Raw genomic sequence first — 16,089 nt, forward strand, 5'->3', positions numbered from 1 at the left:
CTTCGCAGCCCGACCCCGAGTCGGCTGCCCCTTGATCCAGTAACCCGACCCCGAGTCGGATATCTTCGGCTTCGCAGCCCGACCCCGAGTCGGCTGCCCCTTGATCCAGTAACCCGACCCCGAGTCGGATATCTTCGGCTTCGCAGCCCGACCCCGAGTCGGCTGCCCCTTGATCCAGCAATCCGACCCCGAGTCGGCAATCTCTCGACAACGACAGGCTGTTCCCCTGAAGCACGCCACGACCCTCTGCTCCACTACTCCCTGCAACGGTCGTATCCGGCGCTGCTCCACGATCTCCTGTAACAGCCGTACAAAGCAGAGCTCCACTACGCCCTGTCACGGCCGTACCCAGCGCTGCCCCACGACGCCCTGTAACGGCCATGTCAGTGGCAACTCCATCGTGCCACACGATGACCAACCCCCCAGAAGGACCCCCCAGCCTGGTATATATGCTGCGGGGGGGAGAAGGGGGGAGGTAAGCAAGAACTTCCATTGCATTCTCCTACTGGCTACAATTATCTCTCCTTCTCCTCCAATCTCCTCTGACTTGATCGTCGGAGGGCCCCCACTACCCCAGTGGTGGTGCGAGGCTTGCTTGCAGGTTTTCCGGTGGAAAGTGGAGCGTAATCAACACCAACCAAGGCGACTCAGACGGAACCCCGTTCACACCGCTGTGCCAATCGTTCTCGGTTTGGACCACTAGCAACAAAACCAATGACAAGGTCTTTTGAAATTAGATCCATACTAGCATAAGTTAATTTTATATGCCAAAAAGAATTCTTTGATCTTAGTATTTATAATGCATATATTCAAAGGTATACCGTGTACGGGGTATTCTGGATATGGTGGATTTTGTACGAAGGTTGTGAGTAGGTCAACAAGGAATCAGTCACTTCTAGTAAGAAAAGGTAACATCTTACTTACTCTAATCTTATGATGATTCAAGAAGCCTTTGATCAAAGCAAAATGAATATTAGAAAGAGTTTCTAATGTTTCATTGTTTGAATTATCATATAAAAGATTGAGAGAGACATGAATAAGTGATTGAGTTTGATATTGATCCATACTCGAGCACTTATTCAGGATGTAGTATGACTGAGGGATTGAATTGCACAGTAATTTTCCACTGAAGGGTATGTTTGGATTTGTCCAATACATTCCTCATCTTCCGGGTCGACATGATACGTTGCTAGACGTCAATCATGTCTTATGGGTTGATCGGATCAAAGAGTTTGATTAGATCAAAGCATCAGAAAGGTTCTGATTGCTAAGTCAGGTTTAGCACTAAATTGAACCTAAATTGGATTAGAGGTATTCTAATCAGGTTAGGTCAACTTGCACCTGCACCTACTGCTGGCTAAGATAAGGAACCCAATGGGTCACACACAAGGAAATTGATCAAGGGTCTAATTGGATTAGATTATGTTTGCAAGATGAACATGCTAGCACGTGTTGCAAACCCTAGCTCCTGATTCATATTAAATTTGAATATGATTCTTAGATTAGGTTGATCTAATATGATTAGATCATGACCTAATATGGGTTAGCCAAGAGTTGAAACCCATTTGGCTTTAATTAGACCTGATTTGATTACGTTTAATGTTTTCTTTAAGTTGGTTAAACCCAATTGGATTGGGTTTGATAGGGCCTTTACTTCTGGACCATTGGATCGCTTCCTGGATGAAGGATCTGGTCCACTGGTTGGCGCCTTCATCTGGACCATTGGATGGCTTCCTGGATGAAGCATCTGGTCCACTGGTTAGCGCCTGAATCTGGACCACTGGATGGCTCTCTGGATGAAAGATCTGGACCGTTACTCAGCGCCTGAATCTGGACCACTGGATGGCTCTCTGGATGAAAGATCTGGACCGTTGCTCAGCGCCTGAATCTGGACCATCGGTGATGGCATCTTGCTTTCGGACCATTGGATGGCACCCTGGATGATGATGCCCTGATCTGGACCATTAGATGGCGGCTAGATCTGGACCATTGGCTTGGTTCACTGCATTTGGGCCCTTGGATCATCAGGATTTAAGAGGGAGATGTGAGAAAGAAGTTGATACACCCTTCTCCTTAGCACCCCATCATGATGGGATGCATCTCTTGGCACATGCCTCATCATGATGAGGTGTGTGGATGGGATGCATCCCTTTATGATGCATCCCTCCATCTCTTATAAATAAGGAGGTGCCTTGGGGTTCTAAAGATCATCCAAGAAAAAGCCTCTCCTGCTCTCTCCCTTATCCCTTCTTTCTTACAAGCCTCTCTCTTTTGTCCTAACCCAATACAAGAGGATCTTCTTTAGGACAAAAAGGCTAGTGAATGTTTTAGAGGTAGGGGTTTCATATAATGGGTTTTATAAGAAAATTTTATAATCCCGTATCTTCCGCTGTGCCCTAGGGCACTGGAAAACCCTAACAGTGGTATCAGAGCCACCCTTAATCAGTTTAACCAAATGATAATACATGCTATTATCTTGATGCTATGAGATAGCTAGGTTGTTTGTATGCATGATTAGTTTATGCTATGAGATAGTGTTATATTCATGTTGTAGCACAGTATATGTCACGCCCTCGGCCCGAGATCGCGAGCCGGGGGTCGCGCCAACCGCCGCACACCCGTAGGGAACTCTCCCTACGAGCATGCAAGGCATATAAACCAAATATCTCAAATATATAACTAAAAATAATTCAGCTGAAATAAATGCAATCTTATTCCATTGACTGACACAAATTATAAAGTTTCACAGTTCTCAATGCGCAGCGGAACAATAAAGATAGAACATTAACTTAAATAAAACCTAATCTAAGATAACTTGTGTCATAATTCTTGTATTCGCTCTCCCATTTTAAATCCCCGATAGGTTAGTTCTCGAAATCTGTAAAACAACAAGAAATTGTATAATGAGCTAGACAGCCCAGTAAGTAATAAACACCTTAACTAGTCAATTCATATAATAACATAAAATATAAATATAAATTACGATGAATCAACATAATAACATAGTCAATTCCTTTTCAAGCATAAATTCATTGAAATCCGTATTTTTCAAATATCCACATACATAATCATAAATCTTATTCGAAACAAATCACATTCATCTCATCAGCCTTTAGCTACGCCCACACTTATACCCTGTGGCTAGGCCAGAAACAGAACCGCACTTATACCCTGCGGAGTGGGCCAGAATACCGCACTTATACCCTGCGGAGTGGGCCAGAATACCACACTTATACCCTGTGGTGGGGCCAGAATTGCCAATGCATAACCCCCTATTGGCAGGATCCAAAACATAGCCAGGCTGAGAGTTCTAAATCTGATACACATCAAAATTCTTTTGTAACATAATAGATATATTATAATCCGATCTAAATATGCATATACGATGCAAGAACAGTAATATAACAATAGTCCGAAAAAATAAAAACATTATTCCAATTCACATATCCATTTTTCATTCGAAGCATCATCTCGTAAAATTCATAAATCATATATAAATTCATTAACAATTTACTTGATGCAAAAATAATATTATATAAATGAAGAGTCTAGAGAAGGCAGTTCATTACTTACATTGAACGCGATCCACAGTAAATCCAATTAATCTCACAAATTCCTCGCAGGACCTAATATCCAAAAATCATATTTTCTTTCAAAATTAATCATAATATATATAAAAACTTAAATTTAATATTTCCCCATGGCCGACCCTGTAGGAGTGCCTAGCACCCTGAGTTCGGGTTCGGGTTCGGGTTCATACCCGTAGACCATCCTCTTCCCTTATTCATTTTTTTTTTCCCTTCTTCTTTTCTTTTTCTTTTTCTTCTTTTCTTTTTTTTTCTATTCTCTCCCGACTCCCCTCTTTTCCTTTCGGTGAAACAGGGGGCCCCGTGACCCCCCCTTCTTCTTCTTCTTCCCTCTCGGTCGGACTCCGGGGCGACCATGGTGGCCGGCCTCGACGGCGGCAGGAGGCGGCGGAGCAAACCCGACCACCCCCGGCGGCTGACGACGGCGAACGAGGCCGACGGCAAGAGTACTCAGCCGAAACAGGGCATTGGACCAAAATCCGGCGATCGGCCGGCTCTAAATCTCCACACACCGTGGCTAAGCATCAAGCAAGGAGAAGGAGAAGTTTACCTTAGCCCCCGACGAAGATCCGACGCCTCTATTCTCCGGCGGCAAGGAAGAAGGAGACCACCCGCCACCCGGTGCCGTGGCTCCTCTCTCTCTCCCTCTCTCCCTCTCTCTCTCTCTCCCTCTCTCTCGGTGGCCACACGAAGAAGACCCTCCCCCCTTTGCGTGCGGCGGCTCTCCTTCGGTGGGCTCAAAGGAGAAGAAGAAGGAGAAGGAAGCCCTAAAACAGGGCTCCTCCTTCTTCTTCGGGATGGAAAGATCCATCCCGTTGCCTCACGTGCGTCGCACGTGAGGCCGGGGTTTTGGGACTGGGCCGATCATTTGGACCGGGCCCAGTTCTGGGGTCTTACATCCCACCCTCCTAAAAAAAAAATTCGTCCCCGAAATTTGCGTACCTGCAGTTTCAAAAAGTTGAGAATACTTCTTCCAAATCAAGTCATAACACTCTTCAAATCCAAGTCGCCTTTTCTGACCAATGTCAAATAATTCTATTCACCATACTTTCTCTACACACTCTGATTTAAACCTCAACATACCCGTGTCAAGTCTAGATTTTTTTTTTTTTTTAGAATTACTTGCTTGTCAGCACATTCATTATTATGTCTTATTCTGTGTGAACACTTTCGAAATTTAAAAGTTTATATTCTTCTTTTGACAATCAATCAAAAAAAAAAATGTTATGTAACTATTTAATCTTTTCTAGCAGCATAATGAGTTGTCTAACAAAGAGCAGTGGGCATGGCAAAACAATAAATAGAAATAAATATTGAGACTAGATTAGTACCTGTCGTCAACACATCAGAAGCCTGTGCATCTTGCTGTGTAAGTGCAAATACTCTTCCTTGAGTCTTTGGCCCCTGGTTTTCTTCCATTGCCTGAGTAGATCTATTCTCGTTTCTTTGTAGGCAATCTGCAATTTTATGACCTAACTTACCGCATCTAAAGCAGGCACCGGTGTTCCAATGGCAATCCTTGTCAGCATGAGCCTTACCACATCTAGAACATTTATTGATATTCATCTGCTTAGTGTTGTCACTCGTTGATTTCTTGTTTGAACTTTCGGCATTTTCATTGCTCTGCCCCTGAAATTCATTCGATCTGTTCCTCTTCTTTTGATTTCTTTCCCTTTCCAACCGTTCATCATTAACTTCCCTTTCAATTATTAAAGCCTTATTTACCACAGCTGCATAGGTAGTCAATTCATAAGGTACCACTTGTTTTCTAATTTCAGTCTTTAGTCCCATCTCAAATTTATGCACTCGATCTAGCTCATCCTCGACTAACTTTGGAACAAATTTGGCTAGCTCGGTAAATTTAGCTTCGTATTCTGCAACAGTCATATTCCTTTGCTTTAGATGAATAAACTCCTGCTCTTTTTGCGTCCTTACACTCCGAGGAAAATACTTATCATAAAATGCTCCTCGAAATTTTTCCCAAGTGAGTGGCTCCCTATCCTGCTCATATTTATGTTCCAACATCCGCCACCAGTTGAATGCCTCACCTTGCATCATGTATGATGCAAACAAAATCTTTTCATCATCCTGGCATCTCAAGACAGCAAATGCTTTTTCCATCTCTATAAGCCAATTGTCTGCTTCCAACGGTTCTGTAGTCCCCTTGAAAGCTGGAGGAGCTAGCCTCTTAAATTCAGCAATATTGCTACGTTGTTCACACTGTTCCCCTCGTCCTTGCTGTGGCTGTGTCTGAGGCAACTGCGCTTGTTGTTGGAGCAACTGCTGTTGTACCTGCTGTTGCATCTGCATAAGGCCCACTATGGTCTGCATAACCTGGCCTAGGCCCGGCTCTTGTTGTCCTGTCTGAGTATCACTAGCAGGATTGACGACTCTCTCCTGCTGAGGGGTGTTACCAACTTGTTGGGGTGTGCTGTCATTTTGCAGGTTGGGTGCCTTATTAGTAGCTCTGCGAGTAGTCTTCCTCGTCCGACGTGGAGGCATCCTGATCTATGTCTATCAGATAGCAGCATACCAATAATAAGCTTACCAGTTCATTACAAGTACATAGAATGGTTGTTACAATCATCATAAACTAACGTCCCAATGTCCCTAGTGTCTACCCACCTACACTCATGTCATGTCAGATTTTCTTATCTTAGAATTTATCCATTCATGCTCTGATACCATAAAAGTTGTCACGCCCCCGGCCCGAGATCGCGAGCCGCGGGTCGCGCCAACCGCTGCACACCCATAGGAAACTCGCCCTACGAGCATGCAAGGCATCTAAACCAAATATCTCAAATATATAACTAAAAATAATTCAACTGAAAAATAAATGCAATCTTATTCCATTGACTGACACAAATTATAAAGTTTCACAGTTCTCAATTCGCAGCGGAACAATAAAGATAGAACATTAACTTAAATAAAACCTAATCTAAGATAACTTGTGCCATAATTCTTGTATTCGCTCTCCCATTTTAAATCCCCGATAGGTTAGTTTTCGGAATCTATAAAACAACAAGAAATTGTATAATGAGCTAGACAGCCCAGTAAGTAATAAACACCTTAACTAGTCACTTCATATAATAACATAAAATATAAATATAAATTACGATGAATCAACATAATAACATAGTCAATTCTTTTTCAAGCACAAATTCATTGAAATCCGTATTTTTCAAATATCCACATACATAATCATAAATCTTATTCGAAACAAATCACATTCATCTCATCAGCCTTTAGCTACGACCACACTTATACCCTGTGGCTAGGCCAGAAACAGAACCGCACTTATACCCTGCGGAGTGGGCCAGAATACCGCACTTATACCCTGCGGAGTGGGCCAGAATACCACACTTATACCCTATGGTGGGGCCAGAATTGCCAATGCATAACCTCCTATTGGCAGGGTCCAGAACATAGCCAGGTTGAGAGTTCTAAATCTGATACACATCAAAATTCTTTTGTAACATAATAGATATATCATAATCCGATCTAAATATGCATATACGATGCAAGAACAGTAATATAACAATAGTCCGGAAAAATAAAAACATTATTCCAATTCACATATCCATTTTTCATTCGAAGCATCATCTCGTAAAATTCATAAATCATATATAAATTCATTAACAATTTACTTGATGCAAAAATAATATTATATAAATGAAGAATCTAGAGAAGGCAGTTCATTACTTACATTGAACGCGATCCACAGTAAATCCAATTAATCTCACAAATTCCTCGCAGGACCTAATATCCAAAAATCATATTTTCTTTCAAAATTAATCATAATATATATAAAAACTTAAATTTAATATTTCCCCATGGCCGACCCTACAGGAGTGCCTAGCACCCTGAGTTCGGGTTCGGGTTCGGGTTCATACCCGTAGACCATCCTCTTCCCTTATTCATTTTTTTTCCCCTTCTTCTTTTCTTTTTCTTTTTCTTCTTTTCTTTTTTTTTCTATTCTCTCCCGACCCTCTTTTCCTTTCGGTGAAACAGGGGGCCCTGTGACCCCCCCTTCTTCTTCTTCTTCCCTCTCGGTCGGACTCCGGGGCGACCATGGTGGCCGGCCCCGACGGCGGCAGGAGGCGGCGGAGCAAACCCGACCACCCCCGGCGGCTGACGACGGCGAACGAGGCCGACGGCAAGAGTACTCAGCCGAAACAGGGCATTAGACCAAAATCCGGCGATCGGCCGGCTCTAAATCTCCACACACCGTGGCTAAGCATCAAGCAAGGAGAAGGAGAAGTTTACCTTAGCCCCCGACGAAGATCTGGCGCCTCTATTCTCCGGCGGCAAGGAAGAAGGAGACCACCCGCCACCCGGTGCCGTGGCTCCTCTCTCTCTCCCTATCTCCCTCTCTCTCTCTTTCTCTCCCTCTCTCTCGGTGGCCACACGAAGAAGACCCTCCCCCCTTTGCGTGCGGCGGCTCTCCTTCGGTGGGCTCAAAGGAGAAGAAGAAGGAGAAGGAAGCCCTAAAACAGGGCTCCTCCTTCTTCTTCGGGATGGAAAGATCCATCCCGTTGCCTCACGTGCGTCGCACGTGAGGCCGGGGTTTTGGGACTGGGCCGATCATTTGGACCGAGCCCAGTTCTGGGGTCTTACAGTATAATTGCTAGTACTAAATTATAGAATGTGCAATGAGACCAATATAGTAGTATGAAAACTTTGGGCTGACCCATTCTGGAACAATCGACTCAGTTGGTGTCTAGGAAGGAAGCCACAGGTGTTTACTTAATTAGGACCTCACTCTCTGAGTGAGGGGTGCCTCCCACCTGCTTTCCTGGTCAATTATTTGATTGTCCTTTATGGTTGAGCTTAATGTTAGTAAGATACTACTATTTGAAAGCCCTCACTAAATTCATAATTAAGTCGTAGTGTTAATTGCTTTAAGCTGAGCCATTCTGAATCAATTGACTAAGTTGGTGTCTAGAAAAGAGGCTACAGGTGGTTATTTAATTAGGACCTTACTAAGTAAGGAGAGCCTCCCATCTGCTTACCTGGCCAACTATTTGATTGACCTCCATGGAAAAGCTAATTGCTGATATAACACTATAAAGGTCCTTCCTTCATGCTTAGATATTATTATGTCAATATCTACGCTAGCTTGTTGTGATTCCCACAAGGCTAGTATTAGGGATTGATATTGTAATATCTTAGTGCATATGATGCATATGGCATATTTTAATATGTTGCGTTGTTGTGATTCCCACAAGGGCAGCATTATTCAAATATGACTGTATAAAAATGAAGGGTTTCACTTAACTAGACACAATAGTTTGTTGTGATTCCCACAAGACTATATGTGTGCTAGATGACAGTGTTGCCCAGATAGACAACCCAAGAGGGGGGGTGAATTGGGTTTTAAAATAATTTGGCTAATTAAACCTTTGTGGGTGGTTAATTAAAAACTACAACACGTTATTTAATTAAAGCTAAGTGCTGTGAGTAGTGTGCGGGGAAGAAGATGAGAGACAATGCAATACAAACACAAAGTTTTATAGTGGTTCGGAGCTAACCCTTGCTCCTACGTCCACTCCCCAAGTCTCACTTGAGAATTTCACTATAACCCCCTTGGATTACAGCCGGTTGTTTTGCAAGCTCACAACCAAACTTGTTGTTTTACGAGCTCACAACGAACTCGGTCGGTTTTTCCAGGCTCACCGACTAGAACCAACCCCGATTGTTTTTTCGGGCTCACAATCAAACCCTTACACACGTTGGTTTTAACTTGGCTCACCAACCAACCTTAATCCCCTTGATTCAATCCCCCGGTTGAACCAAGTAATACAAATGTGTAGAAAGAAAAACAGAAGAACAAGCTTCTCTTAAGCAGATTTAAAGCAATATAAACAAGAAGGAGTTTAGAAGCCCTCAAACGCTTTTAAGCTGGTGAAGAGGCAAGGCTTCTTGAACTCCGGTCTCCTCTTGAAAGAGTGGTCGGCTTGAATGCTGGAGGAGGAAGCTTTTAATGCTGGGAAGATGTTGTTGGAGCAGTAAATGCAGATCTTCCCTTTTTCGTTGAAGAGCACTTGGAGAGCTTGAAAGCTTGAATGCTTGGAGTGGAATGTGTGTTCCTTGCCTTGCTACAGTCTTCTGTGGCTATTTAAGCCAACCCCCACGGAAACTAGCCGTTACACTGCTTTTTCTGCCCGTTCTGCACACTCTGCGCAGCCTGACAATATGACCGTTGGTGGGTTGGAGTCGACTCGCGCGATCAGGAGTCGACTCGGCTGTAGCTGGAGTCGACTCAAGCTTTTCCGAAGTCGACTCGGCAACTGTTCCAAATTTGAATTAAAGTTGCCGTCACGACTGGGAGTCGACTCGTCTTGACTCGGAGTCGACTCGCCAACTTCTGGAGCTGACCTGGCAATTTTGGAGTCGGCTCATCCACTGAAGTCCGTGGATCCAATTTTGAATTTTGTCCACTCGAGTCGACTCGACTGTCCTTGGAGTCGACTCAAATCTCAGAGCCCGAACTCCCGATTCTCTGTCTTTTGGCTCATCCAGTCTTGGAGTCGACTTGAACCTCCTTGGAGTCGACTCGGCTCTCAGTTTCCGAAAGTTGGTCTTCTGCCTTTTGACGTGAAGCTTGTCTCGGAGTCGACTCGAGCTGTCTGTGAGTCGACTCGAATCTCAGAGGCAGTAACATGGTTTTCTGTCTGTCGATGGTCGCTCAGTCTCGGAGTCGACTCGCGTATTGCGGGAGTCGACTCGAATCTCAGAGTCCGAAAATCATTCTCTGACTTTTCTGCCTGTGACTGCTTGGAGTCGACTCTTACTTTCCTGGAGTCGACTCGGTGAACATTGGAGTCGACTCGCGCACTTCAGGAGTCGACTCGTTGACAGGTTCTGAGATGAAGCTTTCTGTCCTTCTGTCTGTTCTCAGTCGGAGTCGACTCGTACTGATCTGGAGTCGACTCGAGCTCGTGCCAGTGAACTTGATACGCTTGGAGTCGACTCGTGATACTCGGGAGTCGACTCGAGTCTCAGACTTTGGTTCAGCAGACTTCTTAACTTATCCAAAATACTATGAACCAAATCTAGATACACTTGGACAGGATTTTCACTGAAACACTCAATTGAATTCATTAGTAATCACAAGATATACTCAAATGCTTTGAGCTCATCAAAATCAAATGGGGTTTTAATCAATCACTCCACAGACAGAATAAAGTTGGGAATTTCATGGAATGCAATTGGAAAGAGTTTCCTACCTTTGAACTTATAAGGGCTTGTTGTGATTCCCACAAGGTCTTTTATAAGGAATTTGGATCTCAACCCCACTAAGAAAATTAGTATTTTCTCGTTTATCATACTTGAGAGTTATGATATTCGATAAAAATAGTGGGAGTAACAATTAGATAAAAGTCCTTGTCTGATTGAATACATGTCATCATGATTGGTCTGCTTACATTAGTGTTCTTTGTAATTATAGATTAATTCTGCAAAAATGGCATCTTCACTCTCACTTAGAGGTATCTTAGATACAAACAAATTGACTGGTCCCAACTATGTGGATTGGTTGAGGAATTTAAAGATTGTTCTCACACAAGAAAAACTTTCCTACATTCTTGAAACCCCTGACCTAGGGTCAGCAGGGGAAGATGCAACTGAGGAGGAATTGGCCACATATCGTATGTGGAAAAATGACAGTTTGACTGTCAAATGTATCATGCTTGCTTCTATGAATAATGAATTGTAGAGGCAGCATGATAGCATGGATACTCACTCCATACTCCTTAACTTAAAGGAGTTATATGGTAAGCAGAGCAGAACTGCTAGATATGAGATATCTAAACAGTTGTTCCGTGCTAGAATGATCGAGGGATCGTCTGTGCAAGACCACTGTTTAAAGGTTATAGACTTAATCACTCGATTAAGTCAACTTGGTTTTGCTATGGACAGTGAGCTCAGTCAGGATTTGATCCTGCAATCACTACCCGACTCATTCTCGCAGTGAAACAACAAATTTCGGAGTTAAAGCTTCCCCTTGCATTTGGAATTATATAAGCCTTCATATTATGCAATCAATTGTTTGGCTTATATGTCATTAATGATTTAGCTTGATTAAAATTCAGATTCTCCCCCTCAATATATGCATTCAACTATGTTTTGATTCTCTGAATTTCCTTTTAATGCTTTGAAGTTTTTGAACTGAATTTTTTGTTTTTAGAGGGAAAATCTGTCAATTTGTTCTTGAGTAGGATTCAGCTAATCTCCGAATATCCCTTGAATAGATTCTGGAGATTACTCCATTAGGAGCCCCAAAAGAGAGATAATGAGCCTCGAGGTACCGAATCCACTTAGAACAAATTTGAGTGTGTTTTTAAGAGTTTATCTTTTTATTTATTTCCATTGATTTCTTTTACATATTTTTTCATATTTCTCCCCTTTTACACATTTTATACATATTTCTCCCCCTTTTTGTCATCATACCAAAAAGGAGGTAATCAACCACAATCAATGGCACAACCAATCATCAAATGGCACATAATTGAAGATAAGATGTCTACTCATTGTATTGATATGAATTGAAGTATATTTGAGCATACAATAAGTAAAGTAAAACAATACAAAACAAAACTCAAACACATCTATGTCCTCCTCGAGGATGAAGCTCCCCCTCTCGAGGATGCATCTCCTCCTCTGGAGGATGAAGCTCCCCCTCTCGAGGATGCATCTCCTCCTCTGGAGGATGTGGAACCTCCTCTCGAGGATGGTGCTCCTCCTCTCAATCGGCTCTGCTCCATGAGGAGGGTGACTGCATCTGTCACATGTCCGAGCTGCGTGATAATAGACGTGGTGGCTCTGCTATGTGTAGTGGAGAGCTCTGTCACCGACGCCTGAAGCCCAGTCACCGATGTCTGAAGTGCGTCCAGCTTGTCGATGAGTACATTCGCCAAGCGCTCGGCCCCCTCGGTGGTGGTGTGCATGTCACGACCTATCTCCTCTCGCATCTGTCGAGTGGAGCTCGTGACCTCACTCATGCTGTGGAACTGGGCCTGGACCAAACTCCGGACATTGTAGATCTCTTCCCGTACATGAGCCATCATGTCAGTCACGGCTATCAAGGAAGGGACCAACTGAGATGATACGGGTGCAGGAGTGGGGGCAGGCACCGCACCTCGGAGCTCCCGAAGCAGCTCATCCCTCAGATCTCGGACGATCTCCTGCCGCAGCTCCCGGAGCTGCTCTGGATCAATTCGGACCTCCATAGATGGTGTAGCTGAGGAGGAAGGTCCGACAAAGGTGGTAGGAGCAGGAGGAGTGGATGGGAGGTCTGGATGGTCTGGAAGGTCTGGGTAGTCTGAATCTGGCTCAGGACTGGGCGATGGTCTGGTGGTCTGAGCAGTGAGAGTGGACTTCCTATCCCAGATCCCTTCTCTCTTCCGAAACCCCATTCTGTGCATGGTCCCCGTACACAAGCGATCAGTCCATCGCAAGGCACGAGAGGGTTCCTTCTCAGGAATGGAAATTTCGTACTGCCTAAAGAGAAGAGTGAATATCATCCCGTATGGGAGGGAGAGCCTAGGTCTGTCTAGGGGCTCACACATATACCTATAAATGAGCTTGGGGAAGTTGACCGGGGTGTCCTGAAGAATGTAAGACATAACAGCTAGGTCCCTCTCATTTACAAAATCAAATCTTCCTGTCTTAGAAAAGATGGATCTGGACAGAATACTCAAAAGGATTCTCACTTCAATAGGAAGTGAGCTAGCAGATACCTCGTCTAGGGGGGACTGAGGTGGATGCCCTAAGACGACCGTAAGGGCCTCAACTCTATCCTCAGGGTGTGCGGGAGCCACCCCTACTAATGGAAGGTGGAGGATGTGGGCAATGAGATCCTCCGTGACACGCACAGGGACACCTACTACTGTGCCCTCGATACCTCCATCTCCCCGACGGACGGTACTATAAAACTCTTGAACAAGGCCAGGGTAAGTGGGAAGGTCCAAAGTGAGGAAGTACTCTAGCCCCTGGGCTCTAAGCCTATCACCTATGGTGAACCCTTCCCGGGAGAGATAGTCAAAGTCGACATACCTCCCGGTGGTGACGGCCTTCCCGGCCAACGGCCTTGCGGGAACCGCCCTAGGCGGGGAACAAGCCGGAGGTGGTTCCCTCGCGGGATCGTGCTGCGCCTTGGAGCGCCGCTCGGGACCGGCCTCGGGACGGGACCTCTTCCTAACCACGGTCTTACGAGGCATCTTGACCTAAAACGGGAAGAAAAACTAAAGAACGGTGAAAGGGTCGACAGAGGAAGCTCGGGACGAACCGGAAATGACCTAGGAACGGACGGAAACTCAATGTCCGGCGGAGAATCGACGGAAAAAGGGGTTGGAGACGATCGGGGATGACCTAGGAGTCGGCTCTAGGGCTTTTTGAACAGTGGCGGCTTGAGGAAAAGTGTTTGCGAAACGACAAACCTAGGGTTAAAAAGTCGGATCCCGACTGCGAGTCGACTCCCCTGAGTCGCGAGTCGACTCGACCTCGAGTCGACTCCAGAATATGCGCGAGTCGACTCTCCTTATGCGCCTGTAGACTTCGAGTCGACTCCCGACAATGTGCGAGTCGACTCCCCCTCAGCTGCCATCTTTGCGAGTCGACTCCCGCAAATGCGCGAGTCGACTCCCCCTTAGGAGCCGGCTCTGAAACTTACTCGAGTAGTCTCTAACCTTGGCACGCACCTAAAAGTCATGCTATAACCGTGCCAAATGAGGGAAAATCACCTAATTGGGATCTGATTTGATGATCATTGAATAGAAACTCTATTTTAACCACATTCTAATCATCAAAATCAATTAATCTAGTGGAAACTCCCACTAGGATGGATCAATCACTCCTAATCCCCTCCTAAGCACACTAAACCTCTCTTCACTTAGGGGTTTTGTAAAAATATCGGCTAATTGATTATCAGTACAAACAAATTGGAGTGACACATCACCATTCAATACATGATCTCTTATGAAGTGATGTCTTATCTCAATGTGTTTAGTTCTTGAATGTTGAATTGGATTTTTAGTTAGATTTATGGCACTTGTATTATCACAATTAATGGAGATTTTATCTTGTTTAATGCCATAATCTTCTAATTGTTGTTTAATCCACAAGATTTGAGCACAACAACTCCCGGCTGCCACATATTCAGCTTCTGCAGTGGATAATGCAACCGAGTTTTGTTTCTTGCTAAACCATGAGATTAGGTTTTCTCCTAGAAACTGACACGACCCGCTGGTACTTTTTCTATCAAGCTTACATCCAGCGAAGTCTGAATCTGTGTACCCTATTAAGTTTATGCTGGATTCTTTAGAGTACCATAGCCCTATGTTCTTAGTTCCTATTAAGTATTTAAATATTCTCTTAACTGCAGCTAGGTGTGATTCTTTAGGATTAGCCTGATATCTAGCACACATGCACACACTAAACATAATATCAGGTCTACTTGCAGTAAGATACAGTAAAGAACCTATCATACCTCTATAAAGTTTTTGATCTACAGATTTACCTGATTCATCTTGGTCTAACTTACATGATGAGCTCATGGGGGTGCTGATTGACTTGTTTCCCTCCATATCAAACTTCTTGAGCATCTCCTTGATATATTTTGCTTGATTGATGAAGATGCCTCCTTCAGATTGTTTGATTTGAAGCCCGAGAAAGTAGTTCAGCTCTCCCATCATGCTCATCTCAAACTCACTCTGCATCAAATCAGCAAATTCCTCGCAGAGGCGATTGTTAGTAGCACCGAAAATGATATCATCAACATAAATCTGTACTAATAACATATCCTTATTTTGCCTTTTCAGAAATAATGTTGTATCTACATTTCTCCTAGAGAATTCATGTTCTAATAGGAATTTACTAAGTCTCTCATACCATGCTCTAGGTGCTTGTTTTAATCCATAAAGTGCTTTGTTCAGTTTATACACATGATTAGGGTATTGATGATTTTCAAAACCAGGAGGTTGTTCTACATACACTTCCTCATTTATATACCCATTTAAAAATGCACTTTTTACATCCATTTGAAATAGTTTGAAATCCTTAGAGCATGCATATGCTAATAATAGTCTAATAGCCTCAAGTCTAGCTACGGGAGCAAAGGTTTCATCAAAATCTATGCCTTCTTCTTGATTATAACCCTTTGCCACTAGTCTAGCCTTATTCCTTATAACAATTCCATTTTCATCTAGCTTATTTTTATATATCCATTTTGTACCTATAATTGGATATTCAGAAGGCCTCTCTACTAGATCCCACACTTTGTTTTTAGTAAATTGGTTTAGTTCTTCTTGCATTGCATTTATCCAATTTACATCATTTTCGGCTTCTTCTATATGTTTGGGCTCAAAGTGTGAAACAAAAGCTAGATGGCTATTTAGATTTCTTAGTGAAGCTCTAGTCCTAACCGGTTGAGATGGATCATCTAGAATGAGTTCCTTAGGATGCCCGTGAGCATACCTCCAAGCTTTTGTTAGCCCATGATCCA

The sequence above is a fragment of the Phoenix dactylifera genome, unplaced genomic scaffold, assembly GCF_009389715.1.
Source record: "Phoenix dactylifera cultivar Barhee BC4 unplaced genomic scaffold, palm_55x_up_171113_PBpolish2nd_filt_p 000629F, whole genome shotgun sequence".
NCBI lineage: Eukaryota > Viridiplantae > Streptophyta > Magnoliopsida > Arecales > Arecaceae > Phoenix > Phoenix dactylifera.